Below are 13,400 nucleotides of genomic sequence, written 5' to 3' on the forward strand. Positions count from 1 at the left end.
GATCAGATAAGGATGTGATATCCTGGGCTAAGGAGTGGGATTTCTCTCTTTGGAGTAAAGGTTCAATACAACAATCCACCTCCAGTTTATGAAATTTAAAAAAAAAAAAGTAATTCTGCTCTGAAAAATCTGTCTGAAGTCTTCAGAAAGCTTCTCCCTTTGATCTCCTGTGCTACTGAGTACTCTTCAGCTTGCCTGAGAGCTCACTGACCTTATTATTTAGGTCACTGCTCCTGCCCTGACCTTATTATTTACACAGGCAGCTAAGCCTGAATAAGTAATTAATAAAATAATAACTATTTAATGTTTTGAGAACCATCTTACCCTGCCATTCATGATCTATTGTGAATGAAAACTGGAGACTTGTACTACTTACTCCTAAGTTGTATTTTAGTTATGTGATGTTTGCAGATGTTGCTGAAAGCTGAGGGAGCATCATTTGTTGGCTCAATAGGCCTCATCTTCAGAATAGGATACATTATCTCCTTCTGTTTATTTTCATGCAATTTGAATCTAAACCTGGGTCTAAAGAGGAAACAACTCTTCTGTATGTAAGCCAAAAGGACCTTTATAATTCAAACCACAGGATATTTGTATGGGTAATTTCTTAGTATGATTTTTTTTTAAGTGCAACCATTTGATGATTAAATAAAGATAAATGCATTTAAAATACAGTAATTTTCCACTTTTTTCTAATTTTATGTATTGTAGAAAAATTCAGGCATTAAATAATGAAAAAAAATGTAGTTTTGAAAAATTTCCTGCACATTATGACAAGTCATAGAAAACATACACAATATTTTTAGTATAACTTGTTTTGGAATTAGTTGTGAGCCAGATAGATAAAAAGTTGCTCTAAAGTAAAACTACTTCAATGCTAGTGCTACTAATCTCTAATGGAAATGATAAATTTCTGTTCTTCACAATGTAGATTTTTTTTTCCCTACAAGTTAGGTCAAGTCAGGAATTTATCCTTAGGGAAAAAAAATATACCTCGCTGGCATTTACAGAGGAACAGTTTTGCTACAATCTTTCTTGTTTTACTGCTACCATCAGCATTGCTCTGATACTGAATGTTTATTCTGTAGTTTGCTCCCCTTGCACACACACGAAATTCTCCAAGATGTGAATTTGTGCCTGAACAAAAATTCTATTTATATTAATAAAGGAGGTGGGAAGCAGGAGGCTTCCCTGGTTTTACCCAGGGTTTCCTTTAGTTGCCTTTACAGAATATGGTATTTACTACATTTCCAACATTTGTTTGGGTTTTCTTTATTTCTAAGAGAATAACACTGTTTGGGTCAGAAGGACCATATTTCCAGTTGATTACATGATGTTAAAATTATCTTTTGAGGGGAAAAAAAATGCTGACCTCTTGTCAAAATAAGATTTGTATTTCTGCTGCCTAACCAGTAGTCATGTTTGTTTCCCTGAATTCTTGTGTTGGGACTATACTGCACCACTGAACATAACAATCTGCTAGATTATTCCTTACATGGAATAAATAAGATTTTAGCACTATGAGTAATATTTACTCACTTTAAGATGACTAAGTGAGAACTTGTATTCAGTGGGTGTTTGAAGTACCAAGCAATATATTTTTATTGTTTTCATTTTTTCCTGAAAAAGAATAAATATTTTTGGACTTCACAGTATTAGGTTAGGGAAAAAAAAGGATATTGGGAGAACAGAATCCTACCCCTGGATCTCCTGTTGGGCCATACAGGCACTTCCTCCTGGGCTTCTTAAATGTAAAGAAGACAGTCTATTATGGAACATGTGTTAATGAATAAACTATACATCCAAAGAATACTATATGTGCTCTGTATTGACACTCTCTTTTACTGCTAGCAAGAATGTCTAGTAATATGTCTATTAATCATCATTTTAATGGCCTCCCAGAATGAACTATTTTTATATTTCTTTCCCTGTCATTTTACACATATTATTTTAAAGAATCATTTGTTCCTAATTGTTTCTTAGAAGCCAATAGCTTTAGGGTTTGTAATCCTACTCTGCCTGAACATTTTTTGAGAAGGGAGAAGGTGTCGGAGCATCTCTGAATAGAAAAATCATTGAAATGTTCATGATAAATTACATCTATATTGATGTATCAGAATTCACATAAAAAAAACTGAGGAGAGGAATATATTGCCTTGAAGTGAGAATAGTATGCTTATGGCTTTTAATATAGTTGGAATACTGGTTCTGGAGAAAGATCAAATTTTAACAGACTTCATCCCTTATTTTAGTAAGTGATAGCAGTGAAGGAAACACCTTGTCTGGGATTCTTTACATGTACAGAAAGAGAATATTGTTGTTACCTATTGGAATTGGATGATATCATGAACATAGCATAGTTCTTAATCAGGAATGTAGATTTTGTGTTAAAAGTAACATGAAGATTATATTACTGTTCATTTTAGTAAATCAATAAGCTTCTGACTTGCTTTGTTGAAATGCTTTCTGTTAAACACTGTCAAAGTGTAACTGGAAGAAAGTAGTTCTCAGCTAGATTTTTCTTGTGTTAAATTCAAAATAATTCCATGGTTAGGATATATATTTATTATACAGAAAAACGAAAACAAGTTCAAACGTGAAATTTGACGTCATAAGGGACAGCAAAGAACATAAGTATTTTTCAATGAGAAATTAAGAACTTTGAGAAGGCGGCAAAGAATGATGGTTGTCCATGTAAGGATGGAAATTATCTGTACTATGCTGAAAAGATGTCATGCAGCACTTGCAATTACATTATCAGGTAGAATAATCAGCAGAACATTACACATTACATCAGTCCTCTATAGGAGTGCTGTTTCAAAACACCAGTCAGTCATTAATAGTGATGTAGAACTGTTTTATAAACATTTTCAGAACTTGTGTTTTACTTGTCCAGAAGTTGTGCTGATGCGAATGTGAAAAATTAGGGGTTTCTTGTGTCGTAAAATCAAAAACTTGCAGTTGTGGCAGTTGAGATTTTTATGAACTGAAGCGGGTCATGGTAAATCTAGAAGGACAAAAGGAGCAGTAGCACAGTACCCCTTTGAATAAACTGTGCTAATTGGTGAGAATTACCTGGTTAGAAAGCCTTGATCTCAGAAATTGTATTTATTCTTGAGAATGCTTGTGTGAAGTAAGGAAATACACACAAAAGATTCTTAAATTTCCCCAGTTTACATCCATATGGGATACGGAAAATTTTTATAACAGCCCATAAAAAGCATGATAAATGTAAGGAAAGTTGTTTACATTCCCATTTGCTGGCATTGATAGGTTTCTATTTCTTTATTCCTACTTGTGAAACTATAGTCATCTTTGTAAGAGTCAGGATCACTTTGTCACTTTGCTATTGCAGTCATTACATGACATATCTGTGGAGAGAGCTGGTGATAAGCTTCTGCTGTGAACATGAACCTTCTGACTTACACAACAAAGGTGTTCAAAGTAGGAATGCTGGCATTTTTCATTATCAATGGATTTTGAGACAGGTAATCTTTCAAATTTGTGGAAACATGCCCTCAACATGATGATGCGGAGTTTTTTTCCTGTGTCATGTAGTACGTTTTGTTTCTAGCAAACAGGAAGAGTTCTACCTTAGAGGAAGAAGGAAAGTGTCTGTAATTAGAAAAAAAGATCATACACTCTTTTCAGAGAGATGCAGAAGAAGGGTGATCAGTTGTGAGACTTGTAATGGAAACTCTATACAGAAGCAGGTTTTTTACAAATATAAATTTCACCCCACAAGAAGAAAAGCTGTAGACCACATAAAAGAGATGAAATCACAATCCAGATGCAAAACCAGAACATGATTTTGAGTGTTTAATACTGCATAAGCAGTGAATCATTACCCCAATAAATTAATATTCTGGTATTCAATGTTATGATAGCACTTCCTAATATTTCAAAAGTATATAACAAAGAAGTCTTACCAAAAAAATGTGACAAAAAGAAAAAAACTTCTCAATAATGAAAATGTGCAATTCTTTTACCTGGAAACTGCATTGATATGAGTTGATAGGGAGCTCATAAAAATATGGAGATTAAATCCTTTTTAAACAATGATATATGCCACTCTTGATGACATGTGGTAGTGCATTCTTTCCAGTTTCTTCAGAATGAAACAACTCTTTCACCTGAAATAGAAGCCATTGGACAGTAGCTAACCTGTTTTATTTCCACAGTCTTAAAGTTTTCCCAGCAAATTAGCTTCAAAGACATCAAAACCAAAAATGTGTGAAAGATTTTTGGAAGGATGGGATAAAAGGAAGCTGGTAAATTAATTATCTCTCCTTGATCTTTTCCACATAATATTTTTTTCCTAATCTAATTCTGTAATTGACTAAGTAATCGGGTCCCTGGCAAAAAATTTCCTCTAGCTGATTTTACATGGCTCAAAGATACTACATCAGAAAATCACACATTTATTTTTTTTCTTCACAGTATTTCTTAGGAAGAGCAAAGTAAAAAGAAGTAATTTAGAATATCACATGAGTACACAGCAGAGTTGTTTTCCCAGAGCTTAAAAATTAATGTGCTGTCTTCAGATCTTTCATAGAGTAAACAGTATTATCTGTAGCACTGTCGAACAAACAAGCAAACAAATAAATGGTACTTTAAAAAAGAGTTTGAGTACTATTACACTTAGAGCTATGTGGTGCAGTGAGCTATTTCTATCACTCATTATCAGGAGAAGCTCTGTGCACAGAGATCACACATAATACAGAATTTGTTGATCAGAGCTTTAGAGAACTAATAGTTTTTTCACATTTTGAAAAATCTGAAATAATCCTTAGGTTGGCATTCCTGTTCAGTAAAAGATACATATCTTTTATTTTTGGAAGATACTGTTACAGGGAATGTGTTCCCTTTTTGCCTTCTGTACTAGAAATGGAAAGAAAAAGAAGAGTTTGATTTTCTCTTCGTACACGTAAAAAAAAATAAAAATAACAGTGCAATGAGAGTAGCTTGACTGAACAAGCACAAGAAATGAAGGCCAAATGCACCTGTAGAAAGTCTGGAGAAACAGTGTGTGGAAACAGACTGTTTTTACACACACTTTTTCTCCATCGATGTCACAAATGTGCAATGTTTTTCAGTGAAGAGCAGCTTTTCACTGCATCAGTGAGTTTCCAAGCCCTGAACTCTTGGATCTCTTGGGTCTTTTCAGAAAATGTATGCACTTACTGTTTTTCTGACTTTGACCTTTTCAACATCCTAAGCAAACATCCTTTCATATGAAAGCAGGCTTACTTGAGCAGGTAATGCAAGTTATGATATTGGTACCTAGGACTGCTTTTGACATCTTTGAGGTGTAATTCATCTGTGACTGTGTAGCTGTATGGTGAGGCATTTACAGACCAAACAGAATTTCTAAGGAAATGGTCTAAGGAAATTAGAGGTTTGCCGGACCTGTGCCCAAGAGTAGTTTGTGAACTGAAAAGCTTTTATTTCCCATTTGTGCTTGTGCCCTTTTATAGGAATGGTGAGATTTTTAGAAGTGTTTTATGATGGCATATCACCTTCTTATGAAGATTTAGTTACACAGTCAGAAGCAAAACATTTTTCTTACAATGTTGTTGACGTGTGGTCAGGGCTTATTTGAGTAACAGTGTATCATCAAGGCATTTGGATTCAAACAGTCAAATTTGTGGTCCTCCTGAACGCATCTAGGAATCTAAGTTATCACCATGATTACAGATTTATTGATTGTAAAGTGAGATTTGGTGACAGTAATTGTGAAGAGAAGCTAAAAACTGAAGACCAAATATGAAAAAACCTTAAAAACCTCTAAAACCCATATACTACGTAAATCCTACTTGCTGGGGAAAAAAAAAAAAAAAAAAAAAAAGAATAATTTCTATGCCCATCACAGCATTTGGCCAAATAAAAGATGTCGCAGTGACTGCTCTCGTCAGCCTGGCCAGCACCTGCGGTGTGTGGCAGGAGTGGGGAGCAACCAAAGGCTCGAGGCTTTAAAGCTGCTCCTCTGGAGTCCAGCTCTGCCCAGGGGAGCTGAAGCTCCAGGTGCTGTGGCTGTCAGCAGCCCGGACGAGGGAGAGGGTAGAAAGTAGCGGGGAGGCTTGCCTTTGGATACAGCTTCAGGTTTATTGCCCGAAGGGAGTCCAAGGAACACAAGCACAGATCAGATCCGTGCAACAACTTATAAAGAGAGGTGTTACAACAGGGATGACCTGACAGAGGACCAAGAGGGGTCTTTGGGGGAGGGATATGGACAGGGATAGACATCCACATCCACGCGGACCAATAGTCTCGAGGGGTGGAGGGAAAGGGATCACGTCGAAGGGCCTCCAGGTTTAGGGCATTTCCAAGAAGGGAGGTATCCGAGGGGGCAGGGTCTCAGGGGATTGACGGGGACCATATAAGGGTAATTAGGGAGGGCTTTGGTGACAGGCACAGAACAGTCCAGAACTCCGGGAGGGGTTTGGGTGATTGATAGGGAAGGTGCCAGAACAAAGCGGGGGGATAACAATATTGAGAGCACCAGGGGAGCGGCTTGGATCTGGGACAGACAACTGGGAATAGAAGTGGGGAAGGTAGGGACAAACCATTAAGATACAAAGAACATACAAAATACAATAAAAACTTCGCATCACCACAAAATCTTGTCTGAAATGAAAGCTTACTGCTGTGAAGAGAGTTCAGATGAAAAGTTCTCCTGAATGTAATTATTTTTCTTCCATACAGAAGACACATAGTATGGACACATAGCACACTGAAAGAACAACTTGGAATTCTATTTTTCTTAAAAATATATCATGTTCTTTGGAAACAAAACGACAGTTTTATAAATAAATGTTTACTGTGTTGTTTTAGAATTACTTTTTTTCTTTTTTTTTCCTTTTCTTTTTCATTCCCTGGAGTGCTTCTGTATAGAAAGAAAATAGAATCTAATGTTGACCACTTGTGGCTGCTTTAGTATACCTGATGTTGTTTCAGACGTGATTGCTCACTGCATACTTCTGCCATTATACTTCCTAATGGCTGCAGCAAAGGAGCAGGCTTCAGAGAAGCCGCCTGCAAACGGGAGCATCTTACAAGAACAGATGTTTGGGTGCTATAATGTTACATTGTGAAGTTAATACTGTTTCATTTGTGTTTTTCCTGGATGATTGCAATCCAATTATTTTTCTTCTATCTCAGAAAACTCATTCGGCAGATGGGGAAATTGCGATTTTCTATTTTCTTCCTCTGGTTGACAAGGGTGTGGAATAACTTCTTGTCAATTTGTGGACACTGCTATGGATAGTACAGTTATCTCTTGGGCTAATGATTCCCTCTGAAAATTCCATCAAAATGTGTGACATTGCCCAGAGCAGTGTCTTTCATTAAAATATATATTATAGTTCAGACCAAGGGAAGCAAGTCTGCAGCAAATCTGATGATGTTTTTACTGCATAGACACAATCAACATTTCAGTAGTATCAGCTAGATTCTGCTTTTGCAGTGGGTACAATCCAGAAAAAAATTATATGCCATTTTTACTACTAATAAGTTACTGTAACATTTATTTTAAATGAAATGTTTTGTCTACATAAACATCAAAGGAAGTCAGTATGGTTGCAGTTAATATTAGAGGGAAGATTAAAATGTTTTTTACTCAGTATTTTAGTGCTGTAACATTAATTTTTTATATATCTCTCTACATTTTGTTTTTTTAGTGAGACAATAAACAGTTCTGTGTGACAAAAGCAAAGTAGCTTAATACATTCCTCTATGTTTTGCTAAAGCTTATAGCTCATATTTTTTGGACATAATTTTGTCATTCCTCTGGGTTGGGTACTCATTGGTAGACTTTGCTGCAGTAGTGTTGTGCTAGGCCCCTCTTGTCAAGATAAACTCATTGACAATGACAACAGAATTAAGAAGGGGAGGTTCTGCTGCTTTCTTTGAAAGAATATGGTGCTCTCTGAGCAGAACACAATATTTTCTTCATGACATAATGGTAGTGTCATTAACATAACAAGTTTTGCTTTTGTATTCTGTGCATATTATTTTTATTGTTTGCTATTTTTCAACAATAATTTTTAATTATCTGCAGTTATTTCAAAATACTTTAAGTGTTATGTACATAACCACTTCTACTCTGATTTAAATTCATTATGTTAGTGCAACAGTTTTTAATTTTTTCAGATCAGCCTTGGATTTGAATTTAGTACCTATAAGACAATATTTTCATAATATTTTTTATTTCTGGAACAAGATATATCCAGATTCAAGAGTTTATTGGTAGTCAATTAAAAATATTGTAAAAATCATAAGTAGTCCACTTAAAAAGCCACCCACTGCTGACTTTCAGCGGGGGAAGACATGCAGACAATCAATGTGATTGATAAAGCAAGCTTCTTTTACTGGAAACACAGAGGCACTTATATAGTGTGAAAGTACATGCTTATCAGTTCTTTAATTAGTTTAAACTTATGAGAGCGCATTCTTACTTCTACATAATTGGGTTAGATAAAAGACTACATTTGGCAAGCTTCTATTATTTATGTTTTGACTTGAGAAATCAAAGTTCTCCCTCCCTTCTCATGGTCAGTACATCTTATCAGCACAGCACTGTACCTCCTTAAAACTCCCTTTTGGTTCTCAGGCGTGTTTCTCACGCAGGCATTTTCTCATGGAGGCTTTTTCTCATACAGGCCTTTGCTTGCAGGCTTTTGCTTGTACAGTTCTGTTATTGATTTGTACCCTTTATCAATAATCCATGTCCCTGATCCTCTAGCCATTCTCCAACAACCCACGCAGCACTCCAAGAATGCAGATTGTTCAAGTAAAGCAAACAGGAGGAAGCAGTCACACAGCTAAATTACTAATAAACTCTTCTACTTTACAGTTGCCCCTCTTGTCCAGGCTTTTTTCTCTCCTGGTCATGCATGGTTTCATGGTTGTCTCTTGTTTTCCTGAGACAAGTGCAGGGGAGCGTAGTGATCGCTGTGAGTTGTTAACATTCCACAATCCCAGTAGAAGCAGGATGTTGGCTTTCTTCTCAATTTTTGGATTGATTTTGTAGTACTTATTGGTGTGTTTTTTCCCATTGGGCCCCTTTCCTATTGTCCAGTGGTTTCTCCCTATTTGTGGTCAGTTGCTTGACAAGTAGGTATGTTTAAATGTTTGGATATATGAAGTGGGTAAATGTCAGCTAAAGCAATGCAGATGTATGAGGTTGATTGGTAGTGAATAAGGCCAGTAACTAAGCAGCAGCCACCTGATATTTGGGGTTGTGATTAGGCTTTAGCCACTTGATCATTTTTCAGTTACAAACAGTAACAGCACTGTACTAGCTGGGCAATTAGCCTTCAATAGGTGCATTCATTTTATAGCAGTTAATATGCTAATGCTAGTGCATCAAAAAAAGTATTTAAAGATTCATAGTATCAAAATTAATATAAGGATATAAAGAAAACTCATTAACTGAAATACTTGCAAGTATCTGCAAATCACGCCTTTGATTAATGTAGCCCTTCTGCAGTTTCTGCAGAAACTCTAAAAGAAAATGAGCTTTTAAATGGACTGATGGAAGAAAAATGTTGAAGTCTTAGCTAAACAAGGACACCTTGGTTACTGTTCTGCAAAATCAGATATACACTGCTGATATGGGCTAGTTAAAGATTGAGGAACCATCATAAATCTTCCTGGATGCAACTTGTTATTAAATATGTCAAGAAGTGTAGCCCACTGGGTTGACAAAGGGGATATTCCAGATATGCCCATTGGCTATTATTTTCAGCTTCTTCTTTCCCTAAAAAGTTCAGAGAAATAAAGACAGGAATAATGACCAACAGGGGATGAAAACTGAATACTTTCTGGCAGCTTCTGGTTGTGGACAGATTCAGAATATTAAATAGATCTCTTCTTGTTGGAAGCATAACCAAACCAGCAGTAATGTTTGCAGAAGCCAGCCCATCACTTAGAATAGAATCTGCATTTCCACAGGGAATTCAGAAAGCTGCACTGACTGCAGTCTGGGGAATTGGAGACATTGCTGTCAGGGATCAGCAGAGTGAGGAAGCTCCCTGGGACTGGGACACTGGAGACTCCCCCAGGTGGGTCATTACTAGGCCCAGCCTGGAGAGGAAACCCAGGATTACTGGGGCATCCCCAGCCCAGGCATCCAGCACCTCCTTGGAGATGGAGCTAGACCGAGGCTGGGCAGGGAAGGGCTGTGGGGAGCTGGAGACCAACTCTGCTGCAGCATCACTGGGGCAGGACTACTGCCCCTGGGGTGCTGTAATGAGGTCCTGAGACATGGGCAAGGGGGGAAGCCCTGCAAGGCTAGAGAGGAATAAGTGGTAAAGTGTAAGATGCACTAGTCTATAGTGGATAACTAGGCAAAGTATTTGTTGGTCTGCAAGGGCATTTTTAAAGTAACGTTCGGGGTCTAATGTAAAATTGCTTAGGAAAACAAGTTGGAACAATTAAGCAAGGGGGAAAAAAGTGTCTTTAAGTAACAGTTAAACAGCCAATATCACAAATCAATATATAATCATCAGGCTGTCATGGAAACTAAGATCTATTCAAAGATCATTTCAGTTATGTTTTCATAATCATAGTTAAAACCTCACACAGATATCAGAAAGCTGTGTTCTAATGCTTGGCATATTTCCCTTGCATCTCTTTTCAGTGCTCATTACTCATCTCAACATTATGAGTAATCATGTTTCAGTTTGCAGTGCATTTGTATTTCTCTTTAAATTCGAAGACGCAATGTTGTATCTTTCTGTCTCTGACTGACAGAGCAAAGGAAAAAGTAACACCAAATTTTTTGTTTATCTAAGATACTGATTCACAATGCTACAGCGGGTGACTGTCTCATCCTCTCACGTGTTCTTACAGTAGTTATTGGCAGAGGTGATGGAATCGCACTGAAATGAAATGGCCACCCGTCTAGGGATCTGCTTTGAGATGACTTCCCCAGGTCACATGAGTTAGGTCTGAACTGGTGAACAAAACATGGGTTGGTTTGCATTTGCATTGCTAGTGACATCCTTCTCTCCATCAATCTGAAAGAGAAATAGTTACAGCAGTCCCAAGCAGAGAGAAAGCTGACTATTGCCCAGCTAGATTTCCTCCCTTGATGTCTTTTAGAAACTATTATAGGCAGTGCTGCAGAAATACACTGTCCTAAACATGAGTTTGTAACCTAAGAGGTGAATTGCATTTATTCTAATTGGAAATGCTTTTGTGGAGTAAACCTCTTGTTGCGGAGATGATTTCACAGTACAGAGGGAAAAGAGAGAAGTGCGCCCTGCTCATGGACATAAATCTCTCATTAATCTAGTGAACACTGTCTTAAGTAGGGTTTCCCAGGGGCTCTCTCAGCACAACACATATTGCAAATAAGCGTTTGATAGAAATCTTGATATTTTTCTGCTTGGACCAATTTGTACTGAGATGGAAGTATTAAAGAAGACAAACAATTCTTTAATCTTTACTTTGCAGAAAAACTGAAATATAAACAACTGACAAAGAAAATGCCATTTTGCTATGCAAAATCCTCCTATGTGAATTTAAAAATCAGCATTAGAAGTTAAAAGGCACAAATCAAAGTGTTATATTTCAAACAATATAAGAAATATCAGGAAGTAAGCAAGCAGGAACTTCTTTTAGCTTTTACTTGTTTTCAGTTGTTGCCTTACAACTGCAATTTAAAAGACCCAATTGTTAATGGAAGGCTTTCAGTGATTATTAATATGGAGATAATTTTCTTCTGATGATATTCCTGCCTGTACTTTTCAGTTGAAGCTTATTAACATAACAGAATGTTTAGCAGAAATAACATACAATTTTTTGACCATGAAATCAGCTGAGTATCTTTTGTGTTTCGTAATTTTCTTACTTTTCGATGTAAAAACCCTCTGACTCAAAATACATCTGTATTTTCTTCACTGATGACAAGTACAAATAGTTGTTTCTTCACCATAAAAAAATTAGCTAATGTTACTAATTTGCCAAATGGTCTATGCATTTCATGCCATCACAGTGAATTTGTGAGTGTGCCCTTCAGCAGAATGGTATTGGAATGGCGTGTCTATGTTGATATTTGGGGTTTTGGAGAACCTTACTTCTCATATGCTATGGCAGTTCCTTATTCTGTGTATTTCTTACCTAGCAATGTAACCAATTCCAATTTTTTAATTGATTCATATGTTCATAATTCCAGTTATGGATGCAGTGATTTTTGTTGGGATCTCTATTTGGTATACCTAAATATGCTTTTACATATCCACTTGTAGAGGTAAAAGGAGAGAAGTAGGATGGAAAGCCCTCTGATCTTTTGCAGTTTGGATTAGTTTTGAGCTCCTTATAGCATCACAGACTCATCAAATCTGCCATTTTGCTGTTAGCATTTGCAAGCACCAGCATTGAGGGCTCATTTTATCCCAAAAGACTCCTACAATTCTAATTGGTTTTGAAAAATTAGAGTACTAGTAAACCTATGCTAGAATAACAGAATACCCACTACACTTGTTTTTAGGAATAAATCACTTCAAAGAACATTTTGACTTTATAGGAAGTTTGGATTCCTGGAATTTTACATTGAGTGGATTATTCCTTTGTTAATAGAATACAGTGTAATTCTAAGGATAAGAAGCGATTAATTTTGCCAATGACTACTGTAAATGAAATGTGTAAGAATGTTCTGCTGTCCTACAAAGGCATGCCAAATAAACAGACCCTTTTGATGCTTCTTTATTCCATTAAGAAAAAAAAAGGATCCACAGTGGTGACCCAGTTATTTTTGGTTACTCAGTCAGATTTCATGTGACTCAGATAAGTATATAGTACATTGACTGAATTTGTGCTGAAATGTATATGAGTTGAAAAATTTCAGTTTATTAGATTTCCCCTTTCCAAGCTCCCTACAGTACAAGATACAAATTATGTGCAACACCATAATTTCATTAATTTAGTAGACAAGATTAAAAAAAAAAAAAAGTGTCGTCAAGTGCCATATGCTTACTCCTTTTACAAATAATAAGGAAGATAGTTTTAAAGGCAAGACAAAGACCTGGAAAAACAAAGATGTATCTAGCTTGTGTTTTATGTAAAATAAAAGATGTTTTCTACCCTACAGGTCTTATTTTCTTTCTATCCAACCCTCTATGGTTTTTGAACTGAGAATGAAAACAGGAAAGTAACACCTTGCATTCTATTAATTAAAAATAGTATCTGTCATTCTCTTTCTGCTTTGCTCAGATTCTGTATCAAAACTTAGTAATGACACACTGCAGATACTGAGAAATATCCAGAGCAGTAGGATAAGGATAAAAACGAGTGTCTTCTGATTTCACAGTATAACTGCAAAATACCTGAGGCTGTTCATTTCTGTGTTACCATTTTTTTCTTATTGGGCTCCTCAATAAATGCATTCCATTCTC

At 36.4% G+C, this 13,400-nt stretch overlaps 1 protein-coding gene across 1 annotated transcript in view; it reads left to right on the forward strand.

Annotated features, from left to right (window-relative positions):
* The window catches only part of CDH18 (cadherin 18), a 246,804-nt gene that overhangs the window by 101,970 nt on the left and 131,434 nt on the right, over nucleotides 1-13,400 (forward strand). The gene's annotated exons all lie outside the window — the stretch shown is intronic.

Source organism: Aphelocoma coerulescens, chromosome 2 (assembly GCF_041296385.1).
Source record: "Aphelocoma coerulescens isolate FSJ_1873_10779 chromosome 2, UR_Acoe_1.0, whole genome shotgun sequence".
NCBI classification, from domain to species: Eukaryota; Metazoa; Chordata; class Aves; order Passeriformes; family Corvidae; genus Aphelocoma; species Aphelocoma coerulescens.